At 37.4% G+C, this 15360-nt stretch overlaps 1 protein-coding gene across 10 annotated transcripts in view; it reads left to right on the forward strand.

Moving 5' to 3' along the window:
• Window positions 1-15360, forward strand: part of RBFOX1 (RNA binding fox-1 homolog 1) — a 1143703-nt gene that overhangs the window by 1126118 nt on the left and 2225 nt on the right. The window lies entirely within an intron of this gene.

Below are 15360 nucleotides of genomic sequence, written 5' to 3' on the forward strand. Positions count from 1 at the left end.
CGAAGCATAATCACTGGATCTTAGTGAATTATCATTTCTTTTACATTTCAAATTTCCTAGATCCAGTGTGATTAATTTCTTAAAATCCCCTTTGACCTCTAGTATGGCTTCCATTTTAAGGAAGCTCTGTGCTGCTGAGGAGGAGGTACTGGAAACTTCTGGGAGCCATGGGTGAAATTCGGTGTGTGCCAAAATTTTCTTCTCACTCATGTGCCGTGTGAAACAGTGCTGCGAAGTCCGAGTGCCACCCAGCGTTTCAGGGACAGGGGAGGACACACAGACAACACTGGCCCCACGTGCCCTGCGTGGGTTTTCCAGCCATAAAAACCTAAGTTTGTAAAGTCCCCAACAGCTGGGAGCTCTGTACACCCGAGGAGCAGCAGGGCCAGTGGCTGCAGGAGAGAAAGGTGGAGGGAGGCTGGTGCTTTTCCAGGAGTGGGAACCGGCACAGACAGAGGAGCTCGTCCTTTCCCAGGGTGGGATGACTCCATGGAAACTTTCAGAGGGAGCACTCAGGGTGGCAGTGTATTCTGAACTTAGGCTGGAATCGTTTCACAATGGTTACACCCCCCCAGCTCATCAAAAAAAAGAGTGTCTGAGACCCATTCTTTGAATCTCTTCCTATCTTCCACTTCCAGGTCCTGAATTTTCCAATAGTAAAGTGGGCAGAGCACTTGTGGGTCAGGTATTTCTTCACAGACCTACTTGTGTATATTAGACATCCACAGCAAGGACAAGGCTCAGGCTCCAGTGATTAAAGAGCTTAAACCCTTCAGTATATATAAAATCTATAGTATGGCAGATTTTCACCAAACAGTTTCAAGAAGAGAGAAAGAAAGCATGCAATATATTGGATATGCAAAAGGTCTGCTGGATAGAAAGAGCAGGTGCCCAAAGAGAGAGGTTTCTGTCAGATGTGGAGCCTTAGAGGCACACATTTGTTACTGCCACAGGGACTACAGGGGATGAAATGGAGGAAATTACAACATATTCAAACCTTTGAAGATGGTGTGATGCAGGTTCAGTAACTACCCCAAAGGAAGAAAGTGCATCTAAATCATTTATTAGTACTTCTGTTGTCCTCCCCTTCTGTTCTTGTTTGCATTCAGGATATCTATCAAATGCTTAAACTGTTTTTTTTTTTTTTTCCAAAATTTAAAACCATCTTTATTACCATACTGGTAAAAAACGAGTCAGTTTTCAATTTGCTGGAAGAGCTAAAAATCGATATATAGGTTTGAGAGAAGCAGTAGTATGCAGTGTTTGCCCTTGGGAAGTGGCTGCTCGGATGGAACCCAGCCATGTGGAGGCCCAGCAGCACATTTTCCTGACCCACAGTGTCTGGGGGACATCAGAGAGCTTGGACTGCCAAAGGGTGCCAATCCTGCACTTAAAAGGATTGCACTTAGCCCAGGGTGTGAGGATCTGGCAGGTTGAATATATCCAACTGTACATTCCGATCAAGGCTTTTGTCATGTTAGCCTTTCAGGGTTTGGGGTTTGTTTGTTTGTTTTGGTTTTTTTCTTCCCAATCTCACAGCCAGATACAACTTTTAATATTCTATTAAAAGAAAAAAAGTTTCCTTTGTTTAAATCTGTGTTCTTTTACATCTGAAGTATTAACCAGTGAACAGTAAAAATGTGACTCTATACTTTCAGTGTTAATACACAAATTAAATTATGGAAGTGATTCTGTATCTTAATTGAGCAGGGCTTATAGCATAATAAAGTTGGGTCAGCTTACAATTCCTGCACCTTTTTGAATCTTAAAAAATGTAGCAGTGATGAGGAACTCTAAACCAACTTAAAACGCATCATGAATTTTCATCACACCTTCCTTGTGAGATTTTTCAAGCCTTGTTATGCTCGCTAGAGTTAGTGCAGGGAATTGATCTTTAAAAGGAGCACTCCACGTTTGCAGAGCACTGGGCAAGGTGTCCTTTGCCACCTCTGCTCTCCACCTCCTTTAGGACAGAAGGGATCTGGTGCACCACAGAGCCAGCTTTACTCCAAAGGACTCCTTTTGCAGGTTCTGGGGCTGTCCACACAAAGGACTAACCCTTGCTTTAGCCATCAGTTGTGGTATCTGTGATGCTTCTGATGAGCAGGTTCTCCTCTACATCTGTGTAAACAACAGTATGGAATTTAGCTAAATCAATCCTGCTATTATAAGAACATTGAAGCCATCAAAGTGCTTAAGAATTTCCAGTAATTGCTCCAAAGAACACCTAATTAGTTATACAAAGATTAACTGGCGTATTGGATGCCAGTGTCTAGTCTTTTCATTCTCACAGTTGTTATGCTGACCAATATGCAAATTACTACTTTTAAAAGTTGTGTATGGAGTTGTGAAATTAATTTTACAAAAGCAAAATAGTATTTTCCTATGAAGCAGTATAACAAGACACGTTTACGGTAGTTGCTTTTTAAAATAGGTATCAGTTTGGGGTTTTAGGGCTTTTTAAATTATTTTCCCCCAGTAATTAGTAAAGACTTGGTTATTTAAAAAAAAAAAAAAAAAAAAGAGTATGATTTCAGACCAGTTTCAGTAATATTTGTCATTCCAAAGGACAAATTACAGTTAGTCACCTGGGGTCTATCTGGAGGTACTAATCCAGCATATTACCCTTGCAAATAATTCTATATTTTCACATCTGAAGATAGACAGTCTGTGGCTAAACACTCCACTGTTCTGAGAAGAGATGAACAAAAGGAGATTCTCAGTAACCACTTTGGAGGCAGTTTTTAAGGATAAGTGATCTTTTCATTTAGATGAGAGGGTAGTTTAACAACTTCATAGAAATGAATCAGAAGGTTTTTTCTGTAAAACAGTAGCTGGTAAGTCTGCATTGCTGCTGGCTCAGTTACTTTTAGGCAAACATCTAAGTTTTCCTGGCTATAATTATCACAGAGGTGGTAGCAGCAAATACAGTGACAAATTATGCTACCTATGAAATGCAGAGTAGTTCCGTATTTATAATGTAAAATGTATCCCCCTTTGGTTTTTTTAAATTCACATCTTTAGCATTACCTCTTAGGTAAATCTCATTAGTTCCTCCAATTGTTGCAGATGACAAAATAAAGAGCAAAACTACTAACTGAAGTGAAAGAATAGTTGAAAATGCAAGAATGTACAATTTGATCGCTAAGTTCACACTAACAGACAGTGTCAGCATTTCTGCTAGGGCAGGGGCAAGGATCTGCTTTTGGTCTTAGGCAATCTCGTCCCTACAGTACAGACTGCAGATTCGTTGTTTTGTTTTGGATTTATTCCTTTTATTTCCCCCCGTAGAATGTGAGCCTCTAAGTAACAAGGTTCACAGATTTCTAGATGAGAATTTCAAATCTCTTGATACATTGGAGGTGAAGTAATAGAACGAGATTTTGTTCCCTTAGGGCTTAACTCCTGGAGGTTTTGTTGCCCCTGAGGGACGTTTGCTCCTGCATGGTTTTCAGTAGGATGCTCAGTACTTAATGCTTGCAGAGCTGTTTTCCCAGGCAGTCCTTAGCCTGCATCCTTTGGCTCCTGGTTGTTAGACTCGCATTAAGGCTGTGCAAAGCTCAGTGTGGGTTTTTGCTGTGCTTGGCAGTGCAGGGGCTGTGTGCAGCTGGGAGGAAACCACACCCAAGTGTTAACCCTGCCGGGGTTCATTAACCCTGCACAAAACAAAAATACCCCGAGGAAGCTGTGCGTAAGCATATGAAGGAATCATTCGATGTTAATCCTTAAACATGGTTTCCACTAACCCAAATCCTGGTTGTCTAGATTTCAGAAAGGACAAATCAGGATTTGTGCCGTAATGAAGTTTCCTGCATTTTGAAATACTAGTGCACTTAGCGTTTCTCTTTTTATGTTACCTGGTTTAAAAAAGAATTTTGCAAGAGAAGGTTTATATTAAATTACTCATACCATAGCTTATCCTCCTAAGATTCTGCAAAATACTTTTCTATGTATTTGGATGACAGCATACGAGAATATACTATGTCATTTTTAATAAATAGCAGAAAAATAATTTTCTGATTTCAGTCATATTAGACATAGAAAAAGCAAAATATTTTAATTTCAATATCCTCCTTTCAGATGCACAGAGTAAATTGCAATTTAATTTTTTTTTTCAAAAGCGCTTTTTGCATATTTTGCAGTAGTGCCCTTTAATAGCTATATCAATATATTGTTTTATTTTTATTAGACTTCATAAATATATTGACATATCTGTAACACTAAACATGAAGCTTCCAATGCAAGAGTTTGTACATAGTCCATATCCAAATGTCACCATTATTTCATTTAAAAGATCCCAGCATGTCTACCTCATGATCCTTATAAACTCTATAGTACTCAACACTTTTTCTTGCTACATTCATTAAAATTAAGCACCCTTCCCTACCCCATCTGTAAACATCAAGTCAATTGGCAGCTAGCACATTTCCCAGTCAGCAAGCAGTATTGTGAATTTTATCTTCTCTTGCAGAAATCAATTCGTCTTCGTTGCAGCAGATGAAATTTCTTGTAACACCTCTGCAGGTAACAATCATTGATACTTCTTGATGCATCCATCCAGGTCTCAATATCCTTTTTCACATGCTGCATTTAATCGTAAGACAAAGCACAGGAAAGTCCGAGTATAAATCTTTGGAACAGTTTAATGAATTTACAGCTTCAGCCTATAGGTTCTGCCATATAAAAGCCATTAGGTTATTTTGCTGACTTTGGTGTTTTGTTTCCAGTTTAAGTATGGTATGGCCTAGTGTGTAAGGATATGTTAAACCTTCTGATACAACCTTCAGGACTGTGTCTTTGAAAAGTCAAACCAAACAGAACTGAAGAGAAGAGCCAAGGTTTAGATGTGAGTAGGACATTGTAAGTGCTCTAGGTGTAACAATTTTCTTTTCAACTCGTTGGGGGCAAACGATGCCCACGAGGGTACTGCAGACCCTAAAGCACTCACAAAGTCTATCCTGTGGACGAGATAGTGGGAGACAGGGTCTGTGCCATCAGAGGATCGCTCTCTAGTAAGTAAAACATCTCCATATACTATCATGTTGTAAGCCATGGGTACAGAAGAATGAACAATGTTTTAAAAAGGTTTATTTATATTTTTATAAATATATTGAATATGTCAAGAGGTTTTCTCTCTTTTAAGCAATAGATTTTGAACAAGCTTAGTCTTAATTCAGGTAAGGATGGTGTTATGTTACTGCATAAGAAATCAAAAGGCTAAAGCAAATAGTAACAGTGCTGGGACTTATTCTGCCAATAACGTTGTGCAAAAAATCAAGTTCATAGAAACTTCTCATATTGAAGGATGAAAGGGTATATAGTGTGAAATCAAATGTTGGTATTAAGAAGTGTTTGCTGATAGAGTTTTATATTAGCAGAAGTAAATGAAAGGTGATGAGATTTGTTTATGCTGTGATGATCTACACAGAAACAGAGAACATTTATTTATGGAAAAGATGATCATAGCCAAAATATGCTAAAATTGTCATAATTTCTATGCTAGCTGTAGCATTTTTGGTGGTAATCTGAAAAGTTCTTCTGTAGTAAAACCTGATTTAACATAGATTTTTCCAAGTCCTATAACTTATGAAGTAAATACATTTTGAGAAGCCAACATTTGTCACATTCTTTGTACCACTCTGCTTGGATTTTGGCTTTGGTATTTCATTTGTGCTTCCTGCTCAGCTCTTCCTTGAAGTGAGCTGCAGTAGGGAGGCTGCTAATTTGTCAATCTAAGTTTTGCTAAGTCAGAGTAAATATATTTATTTTAGCAATTTTTAAACTTGGAATTCTTGAGTTAGATGTGGGGTCTGTGTGTACAGTTTTGCAAAGTGAACCCTTCTAAGCAATAATTCTTGTTGTAGTAAAAAAAATTTTTCTTTCTCAATTCAGGCACAATTTAAGTGCCCAAGACCTTATTACAGATATTCCACATATCACTTCTTTGGAATTCTAATCAAAAATATATTATTTATATAAAATATAAATTTCATTTATCAGTGCATTCAATGAACTCGACGGAAAAGGAAATGGATCTCTGTGTATTTATTAAAACTTTTCAGTTTACCAGTTGAATACCAGTTGACTACCTATGTTGAATTGATTCAACAATAAGGTATTTTTTCTAGGCATGGTTTTGAGCATATCATAAACACATCCATAACAGGTGACTGTAGGTGCTTTTTTTGCACTAAATATGAAGGAGAAAGCTGATGGAAACCTGTACCTGCTGTTTCTTACATACCTAAATTTCAGTAATAGAATTTAAATTACTTTTGGCTTCGTAAAAAACTAATTCTCTGGCCCGTATTCCTGTGAGTCAAACTGCTAAAGTTGAATTTGGTCTTTTGGATTTGTAAGTTGGCTTCCAACTATTTTATTATCTGATGTTTTATGTTTTAATACATGGAGCAAACAGAGAGATACTTTGAGAACCAAAACTAACCTTCCTGTGGTTTTTCAGATGCATGCAAAACAGCTGCAGTATGATTTTCTAGTGCTTTTCTAGTGCTCCTAAGCTCAATGACAATAATTCTCCTGTGTTTGTAAAGTTGGTATCAAGTGAAGATACTTATAAACATGCTCAATGTTTGAAATGTGAGTATATGTATGCTTGTATTGCTTCCCTGTAAAGGATGTGTGTTTGTGGGTTACAAATAGTAATATATATCAAGTAAAGCTTTGGTTGGAACTTGATCATCAGTTGGAAATGGAAGGTCTTGGGTGGTTCTACTGGTAATACTCACTCTTTTCTCCTCAATCCTTCATCATTCATGCCAGAGGATACTTAGCCCTCAGCCACATGGTATCCTTTCTTATTTGGGAACAAAGTAGTCATGAGTAGATAAATGTGTTAAATGAGCGATTTGTGTCCATAAACACATTTCTATTTGTGTATCTCTGTCTGTTCGTGAATGCACATTACAGAAGGGAAACCTCCTCAGACATCTGACAGACGGATCCTTCCATGGGAAATTTAAAAGCATTTCATTCTTGATTGCATCCAGTGCATTTGGAGGCTAAAAATAATCACAGTTCAGAAGAGAAGTTCTGTACTTCTGGGATAGATCATCTCTGGCAGACATGATTAAAGGGTTTGCAAACAGATGTGAACTAGAACAGAGACAGGGAATCTATCAGAAATCTCTTGTTTGTTTGATGATGGAATTTTAACAAGGATCTCTGAGGACCTTCCTCTAGAAAATTCCTGACTGTAGTTGCACTAGGGGAGAATTGATCCTGAGGTTTCTTGTCTGATGGGGGCAATGGGCATCTGTCCTGTCAGTCTCTGGATAAATCAGAATGACTCAGAATAAACCTATGGTTTATTTACATGCTGGTTGCAGAACATTGTTCATTTTGCAGCTTTAGCATTCTTAGTGATTTTTCCAAATCAGTGCCCAATCTCTTTTTTTCTCTTTTAGGTTTTGTAACATCAAAATTCATAGTTTGTAAAGAAAAAGCATTTTAGTGTCTTTTGCAAGTGCATTCTCAGATGTACCTGCAAATTACATTTTATATGTTTTTGTGTAAAATTGGGACAGGGTTAATATTTTATATTTATATTATCTTTCTCTCTTCTTCCAGTTTTTAACTGTTATCCAGCATTTATGTAGAAGCAAAAAAAAAAAAAATCCAGTGCTGATGCATGCTTGGTATTATTTTTCTCCCAAGTGTATCTGCAGTTTATGATTTTCAAATAACAGAGAGAAAGGCAAGGGTATATATAAAGCTGAATTTGGAATGAAGTATGGTGGAAGTAGATATAACATCTGTCCAATTGTGACTGTATTTATTTACATTTTTGAGCAGAATCAGTCCCAGGAGGAAGAATTCTGTGTGTGTGTGTGTCTGCATGCGAGGAAAAGAAATGCTTTATAAAGCTTTAGAAGCTGACAGTCTTAAATTAAGTTATTGACCTCCATTTGGAGAAAGATACAGTCTCCAAAATAGATTAAACATTTTGAAAAGTTTAACTGCATAACTCCAGGAAAGATGTTGAATAAAAGCAAGCAGCTTCAATAAGCAAACCGTGGGGTTTATGCTATTGAAATACTTGAAGAGAATATTGGCCATTTTTAACAAATGCAATTGCTCCAGTCATTGCAATTTCCTGTATACTATCATTAACCTGTCAGCACTAACACTGCCACAAATTTAATTCATTGAACAATATCAAATGTGGAGATACTTATTTAAAATAAATTCATATTTGATGAAGTGCTTAGAGTGGCTGCAGTGCCTGTTGTGGCAAACCTACCTCTGCCCAGGGTTGGTTCATAAATAATTGCAGCTAGTCTAAATTTTGCCATACAAACTTGCATACATCTCATTGACCTGTTCATGTGTCTGGTAGGACTTATTGATCAGATCATACTCTTACAAAGGAATTTGAAAGAGTCCCATCCAAACTTTGGGAGAATGAGCTTCAGAGGTGTTTCCTTCAGGATTAGAATTACTGTGTGAAGACATATGCTCAGTTGAGAGAGCTTCATTTCATGAAGCAGTTTTGGAAAATAACCATTTTCTATGAGATACTTTTATTATTATGCTATGCTCTTCTGCTAATCAAATAAAAATGAAGATGAGGGAGCATCTGTATGGTCTTTGTGCTGGTATTTATTTAAGCCTGTACTGCTGTTCCCCGTGAAAAATAGCAGATACTGAAATTTTTGCTCTGGAAAGGCTAGGAAATGTTGCACTAATGCACGGAATTAAACTTCTTCTATAAATTCAAGCGTCCTTTATGTTGGCAGTTTAAACTTGCATTTACTGCTGCTATAAATAGTTGCTTATATGGAATTCCATTTGTTGTAGCTTGCAGCTTTTACTGCTCTTGGTAGTTGCGTGCTGAAGATGTTCAGCTATTGGACCAGTTGATAAAAATCAGTAAACACTTTGATTATCCTCTGTTCTCCTTTCATGAGGTTTGATTAATTCCTTTTTGTCAGCCAGTGGAAGCACTGGCAGCCCTGGCTGGCGTGGCTGTCATTATCTGTGTGACAGCTTGCCTGCCCGGTGCGCGCGGTTCTAGGTCAGTTCGCATGGCTGCTCAAATGTGACAACATGACAAGATTAAGGAAAGCTGAGGTCCTGTGATTTGTAAATGGAGGATTTGCAACGTGAAGCTCCTTTGATAACAGAAATAGTGAATAATCTGTGTTTGTCCTCAACAAGTGCCCGTAGGCACGTGTGCATCTCCTGTGCTTTTTTTTTTTTTTTTTAATGAAGCAATTAGATTGGTTTTTCTCTGGTAGGCTAAAAATAGAGCACATGAAAGATGGTTTGTGTGTGTGCATGTATGGATGCCTATATACAAGTCCATTAAATGAGCAAGGATTCAGTTTTAATATCTTGGGATTATAGTATTGCAAATAAATGTAAAACAATGCCATGGTTGCACAACTTTATACATGATCATAAAATACTGCTTTAAAATTTAATAAATAATGTACTCCGTATATTTATTATTGAGCTAGGTAAGAATTTCTTCAAGCTTTATTGTCCCTAAATATAACAGCAATAGTAATAAGAAAATGCTTTACAGACCTAAGAAATGCTTTCTGCTCATTGGAATAGAGCTGGGTTTAGGTGTCACCTGATGGCAAGCCTCAGATTCCCCAGTGGCCTTTTTTTTAGGGGAGTTTATATAAAATCTAAGTTTCTTGGATGGAAGCTACACAGAAAGGTGGTGATGCATAGAATTCTGTTAGACTTTCGACTAGGAATCAGCTTCAATTCCCACCCTGGTGTGAATCCAAACAGCAAGACTGAAACAGAATGAGAGCTTTTAAGCTAAGATCTGTGCCTAGGATTGTTCCAGTTTGCAGTTACCCAGCATCAGCTCAGGGGAAAGTCACCTGTGCTGCTGTTTGTTACCCTTCTATGTTTCTGCAAATTAACCAGCATCAATCATGTTTATTTAAATGTTTCAGAAGGTGGCAGCTCAGCTTTGACTGGCTGCAAACATCTCCCAAATTCTAAAAGAAGATACAGGCTAGCAAACAGAAGCAAAATTAAAACCACATCTGAGCATCAGTGAAACTTCTGCAAAGCATGCCTGTCAATTAGCAAGGAAATTAACTGGCCAATCTGAGATGTGACATACAGAAGTAAACAGCCAAGAATTGGAAAGTCATCTCTACAGAAAAGTCTGCATAGGCTTTTCTACCTTCTCCTTTCTCCAACCTGCAGGGAAAAGGAAACAGTGCCTTTAATATTTCATCAATGACGCATTTATAAAGATCCTTTCACGGCAACTTTTCATTACAGCCCTCTACCCATGGCAGACCCTGGTCGAGTTTCTTGTCTCTGAGAAAACCTAGGAATGTGTTAGCACTGCAGTGATAGGAAATCCCTTATGGCTCTGCAGGCAAACATGAGTTCAGCCCTGCAGTACCCCTTGAAGTTTCACTCTTTATTGTGCTGCCTGTCACTTCTCAATTCTTTCTCTGCTCCACATCACAATGTGTAGCACATTATAGGTCATGGAAGAGGAAGATGATATGAATAAAGTATGTGATGGTCCTCCCTTGTACAGTGACCTGTGCTTGATAGCGTGCTTTCAAAACTTGGCAAGGAGAATTTTAGTATTCTTAACCTTTCCAATCAAGGAAAATGCCTGGAAACTGTTTTTATGAGCAAATTTCAATTTCCTTGATCTTAAGTAAAAACTTCAGAGGCATCTTTGTCCATTGCCTTCTGAGGTAGAGAGAGACCTGTCAGTGATTCAGGTGACTGAAATGCCTAAAGTCACTTGTGTCAATGCCTAAAGTGAAGTTAATTCGTTGTTTGCACGTCCTTTGAACACCTCAAGCAGACACCATCCTGCTGCAGTGGGATGAATTTTAGGTTAAAGGGCTACCCCTGCTGCACAGGTTTGACCCACTGAGCCTAAAATAGTGATCAGCAGTGTGGTGTGTGACTGGTGTGCTTAGAGAGGAGCTGTGCTGCTCCTCTTGGGATCATCACAGTTCTGTGACCAAGAGGAAGAGCACTAAATTAATTATTGGAATAATTTATGTGATATTTATATATATATATATATACACACGTATATAATGGTGTGCACATATATATATATATAATTTTATTACTTGATTGTTCAATTGCAATCAAAGCAGGCAATGAGTGAATAATAAAAAAATGTTTGGGAAAAGTTAGATGAGCTTTCCAGTGGTACACGGGCTTTGCTTGTAACATGGCTGTGGTCAGAGTTAGATTGATCTGAAGCAGTGACCAAGTCTTAACTTTGCTCTTTATACTTCTGAAGCCAGTTCATAATTTTCTGTAGTTCCTCCAGCAATACGTAGACTTGAAAAAATGGGGGGCAGCTGATAATGATAAGTAAAATATGTGTATCAAATTCTTTAAAACTCTCCTTCTTATACTTCTCAAACCACTTGAGGAAAATGTGTTGATTCATATTTTATGTGGTGAATTTTTCCTTATGAATTGTGTTATTAAGCCCTGTTGTGTATTTGCTAGTTAGGAGAGTCTAAATGTCTCCAGTATTGGAGCTCCACTGTGTCCCAGATGAGTGTGGAAATACAACCATACTACTAAAGAATTTAAAATCCTGAAATGGCAATTACTATCAGAGAGGCACAGAATTCCCTAATTTTTAGAGACTTCAACAACAACTACTACTGATAACTTAGAGAGATATTCCCTTTCAAAGGCCCTGATAAAATAAATCCCATTATTTCCTATTTTTAAAATTACTTTTTAAAAAATATTTGACCAATGAACAATAAATTGTCCTTTTATGCAGTATTTAAGAAATTTTAAACCCTCTGCTGAAAATGACTGAAGAGATTGAGGCATAGCATAAGTAAAGAACACACCAATGCACTGGTGGATAGTTTATAGCTGTATTTACAGAAGTGAGCACAGCTACACTGGGGTTTTTTCTCAGTTATTTCCCAGGAAGTTGTCAGTCCAGCTATTTAAGAACCAGTGTCAGTATGAAAACAAAATGCTGGCAAACACATTTTTTTGCCATGATGTCCTGAATGCTTGTCCCTGATATAAGTGGAAAACAGAGGAGCATACCTTGTTCTAGTTAGTGATGCATTAAAATTGTTCATCAGCTGTGTTCTGAGACAGGAATTTGTGCATATTGCTTTGGATACATTGTTCTATCATCCCTTAAAATACACAGAGAATTGCATCGACTATTAATTTATTCACAACCTTACCATTGGCACGTCCTAAATTTTAGTAAGTTGTTTACCTAGAATGATAATTTGCAGTGTAAATTATCACAAAGCATTTAAATGCCACTAATTGTAATGAGAAGTAAGCACGCTGGCATAACAGTGAGTAAATGAAGCAGCGTGTGTGGCACTGAAGCAGCTTACTGATTTGCAGTGTGACAATAGAGTTTAAATCCTTCTTCCTATTTTCAGCCTGGAAATCAGAATCTATTCTGCTAACCTTCTGAGCTTCTAAATTTGGTGTCATGCAAGGGCGTGTTTAAAAATTAGCATTTAAAAAGAAACCCACTTGCTTTAAGTTTAAGCTGACACTGTTCCTTTCCTCTGTGGAAATGAAATTTATTAATCATAATAAAACCATCATATTCTGAAGGTAGAGGTCACCCTGAGGAGAGGAAAAAAAAAAAAGTCTATTCATCACAGAGGAATTTCAATGCATTTTTGTTTTTTCCCAGATAATATCTGGGCATGTGTTCTTTCCCCTTTGGAAATATTTTCATCCGTGTTTGTTCTTACATATGTCAAGTGTATTCAGGAGCATGCAAAAATGAAAATTGTACAGTTTAATTTTATATGTTTTCTTTTACAGAAGATTTGGAAGAATTTCTTTTACATTTTATTTTATGTTTACATTGCACACGTTTGTTTAAGTGGAATTTCAATATCCTGTAAAAGAAAAACAAGTGCTTATTTTAAGAAGAGTACGAGCATCACTAATTCTGCAATAACATTTCTATGTTAATATCACAATAAAAGCTTAAGCATTACCATAATATAAATATAAACCATTATTTTTAAGGAGCAAGGATTAACTTTGGTCACAGTTCTCACGTTAGGATTTCTTCACAACTCTTGTTTTAAGAAAAAAAAGCTGGTTTACATAGAAGGATGAAAAAAATAAAAGCAATGTAAAGCACTGACAATAAGTGATTACTACTTTGGAAAAGGGTAATAAAAATGTACTCAGAAGTCAATACCGGGTTGAAAGTCATATTTTCATCCTTTAAAATTGCTTAATGTGTATGTTTATCCATATTTCCCCCTCATTTGTCAAGATTTCTGTTGAATATTGATATAATAATATTATTAGCAACATGGTATATTATACCAATATTGTAAACTTGCCAGTTACTTCAGTAGTTGGCTTAAATATAATAATGGTTTAATACAGCCTGAGCCCAGTGTATTCAGGCTTGGTCCTTCCTTATAAAAGGCCCTTGCATTTGGGCCACTTGATGCCATCCTAGGTGACCTGTTGGACTTTGTTTTGTGAGGCAGTGGGACACAGCCAAGGATCCTGCAGGAATGGAATATAGGATGGAGGCAAAATGGACTGCACCAAAATTAATGTATTTTTTACAGATCTAGATTTACAGCCCTTGCTCAACATTGCAGCAATACCAGATGATCAGGAAAAATGAAAAACAAAGGAAATTTACCAATTCCCCTTGTTTTAAAAGCATTCCTCGTGCATGTTGCTAAGGACGTGAGGGAACCATGTCCTTTAAACATAAACCTTTAAATTAATGATTTTCCCTTCCTAGATGTTTTCTTACTGTTGGAATGAAATTTGGCTGGAAGGAATTAAAATTATAACGATAGTCAGAATTCTCAAACTTTAAAAATTGATATGGAGCGGTAATGTCTTCTTCCCTTCAGAGCAGGTGAACAAGACACAAGGGATTCTGTCATGGTTCTATCAAAGCTGAGCATTCCAAGTCCCCAAATCATGTCTGCACCCTATTGTGGAGGGTTGCCAAGGCTGAGGTTTATGGAAGTTCTTCCTACCAGAGAGGCTCCAGAGTGTGGGATCAGTGTCAAACCTGCTCAGAGAACCCCCAAACCACTTTTCCAAGTCAGAGAATCACCAAGTCCCCCACCCAGCATAGACTGATGTGCTCTATTTTAGTGGGAATTGCCCACTTCCTTTGTTGGGTAATTTCTAAAGATAGGTGTTTTTTTGGTAACAAATGTTGAGAAATGTAGAATTTATATAAATTTGATCCCTTACTCATCAATGCTTTGGATCCAAAAGAAGAACTAATGTATTTTATACAAGCCTTTTACACATATTTTCCTGAGTTTCACACCAGGTCTTAAGGAAAGCAATTGCCTAACACACTGCTACCCCTGGAATTTCACATATCCCTGTGATAGCAATGAAGACTCCTCTACCCAAATGTAAAGCAAACACAGCTGTGGGGTGAGATACAGAGCCTATGAACTTGGGGTGCTTAAATAAATTAATTCATTTTGAGTGCATTATCCCTTCATAGGAATTTGGATTTACTAAGCAAACAGGGCAGTACAACTGAAGGCATTCAGCTAGGATGATTGCACTTGGAAGTGAAACATTCAGGCTTTAGAATGCTTTATAAGAAATTAGACTCACTTACATTTGCTCAAAATGTTGCATTCTTGCTGGGAAAAAAAAATGTCTCATTCACAATGCTGAATATGAACCACTCTACACTTGGAAGTTTGTACTTACTGTTCTCTACTTGTTTTTTTTTTTTTTCCACCAAAGATGTGTGGTTATATATTCTTGGAAAAGAGAAAGCATATGACTTCTGCAAGTGTGTTTCCCTGTGTTTGTGCAGTCAGAGCCAGGGATGTTCAGTCTGTCTTTTTCATGCTGAACCCTTTAGTGAGCACAGTTGTCACAGGAGGTGATTTTCTGGATTTCCATATGAAAGGAATCCCTCATAAGCTGGCAAATGTTGGCTCAGTGAGATGGAGAATTAAGGATTTATTGTCTATGGTAATTTCTGCTCCCTCCTTGAAGATGTCTCTGGGTAGGTGGGAATGTCTAGTTCAGATAATTTGGTCCCTTTCTCTAGCTCACATCCAGGACCCACAGTAGTGGGTGGTGCAGGATTGCATATGCCATGAAAACAATCTTTTCTCAGCTTTCCCTCAGCTGGTTAGCTTAGAATCTGCTAATCAGATTCTGCTTGTGGAGGAGCAAATACATGATAATAAAATACAACAGTTGTCCTCTTTTCAAAAAAGTAAGTTGGTACACATATCTGAAAAATAAGGTAGTTACAGAGAATGAGACCAGTCTGTGGTTACTGTTCGCATAAGGCTAAAAACTAATGGCTTTTTATTTTTTTTTTATTTTTTTTAAAGAGATATTAAG

This window comes from Cinclus cinclus, chromosome 16 (genome assembly GCF_963662255.1).
Source record: "Cinclus cinclus chromosome 16, bCinCin1.1, whole genome shotgun sequence".
NCBI lineage: Eukaryota > Metazoa > Chordata > Aves > Passeriformes > Cinclidae > Cinclus > Cinclus cinclus.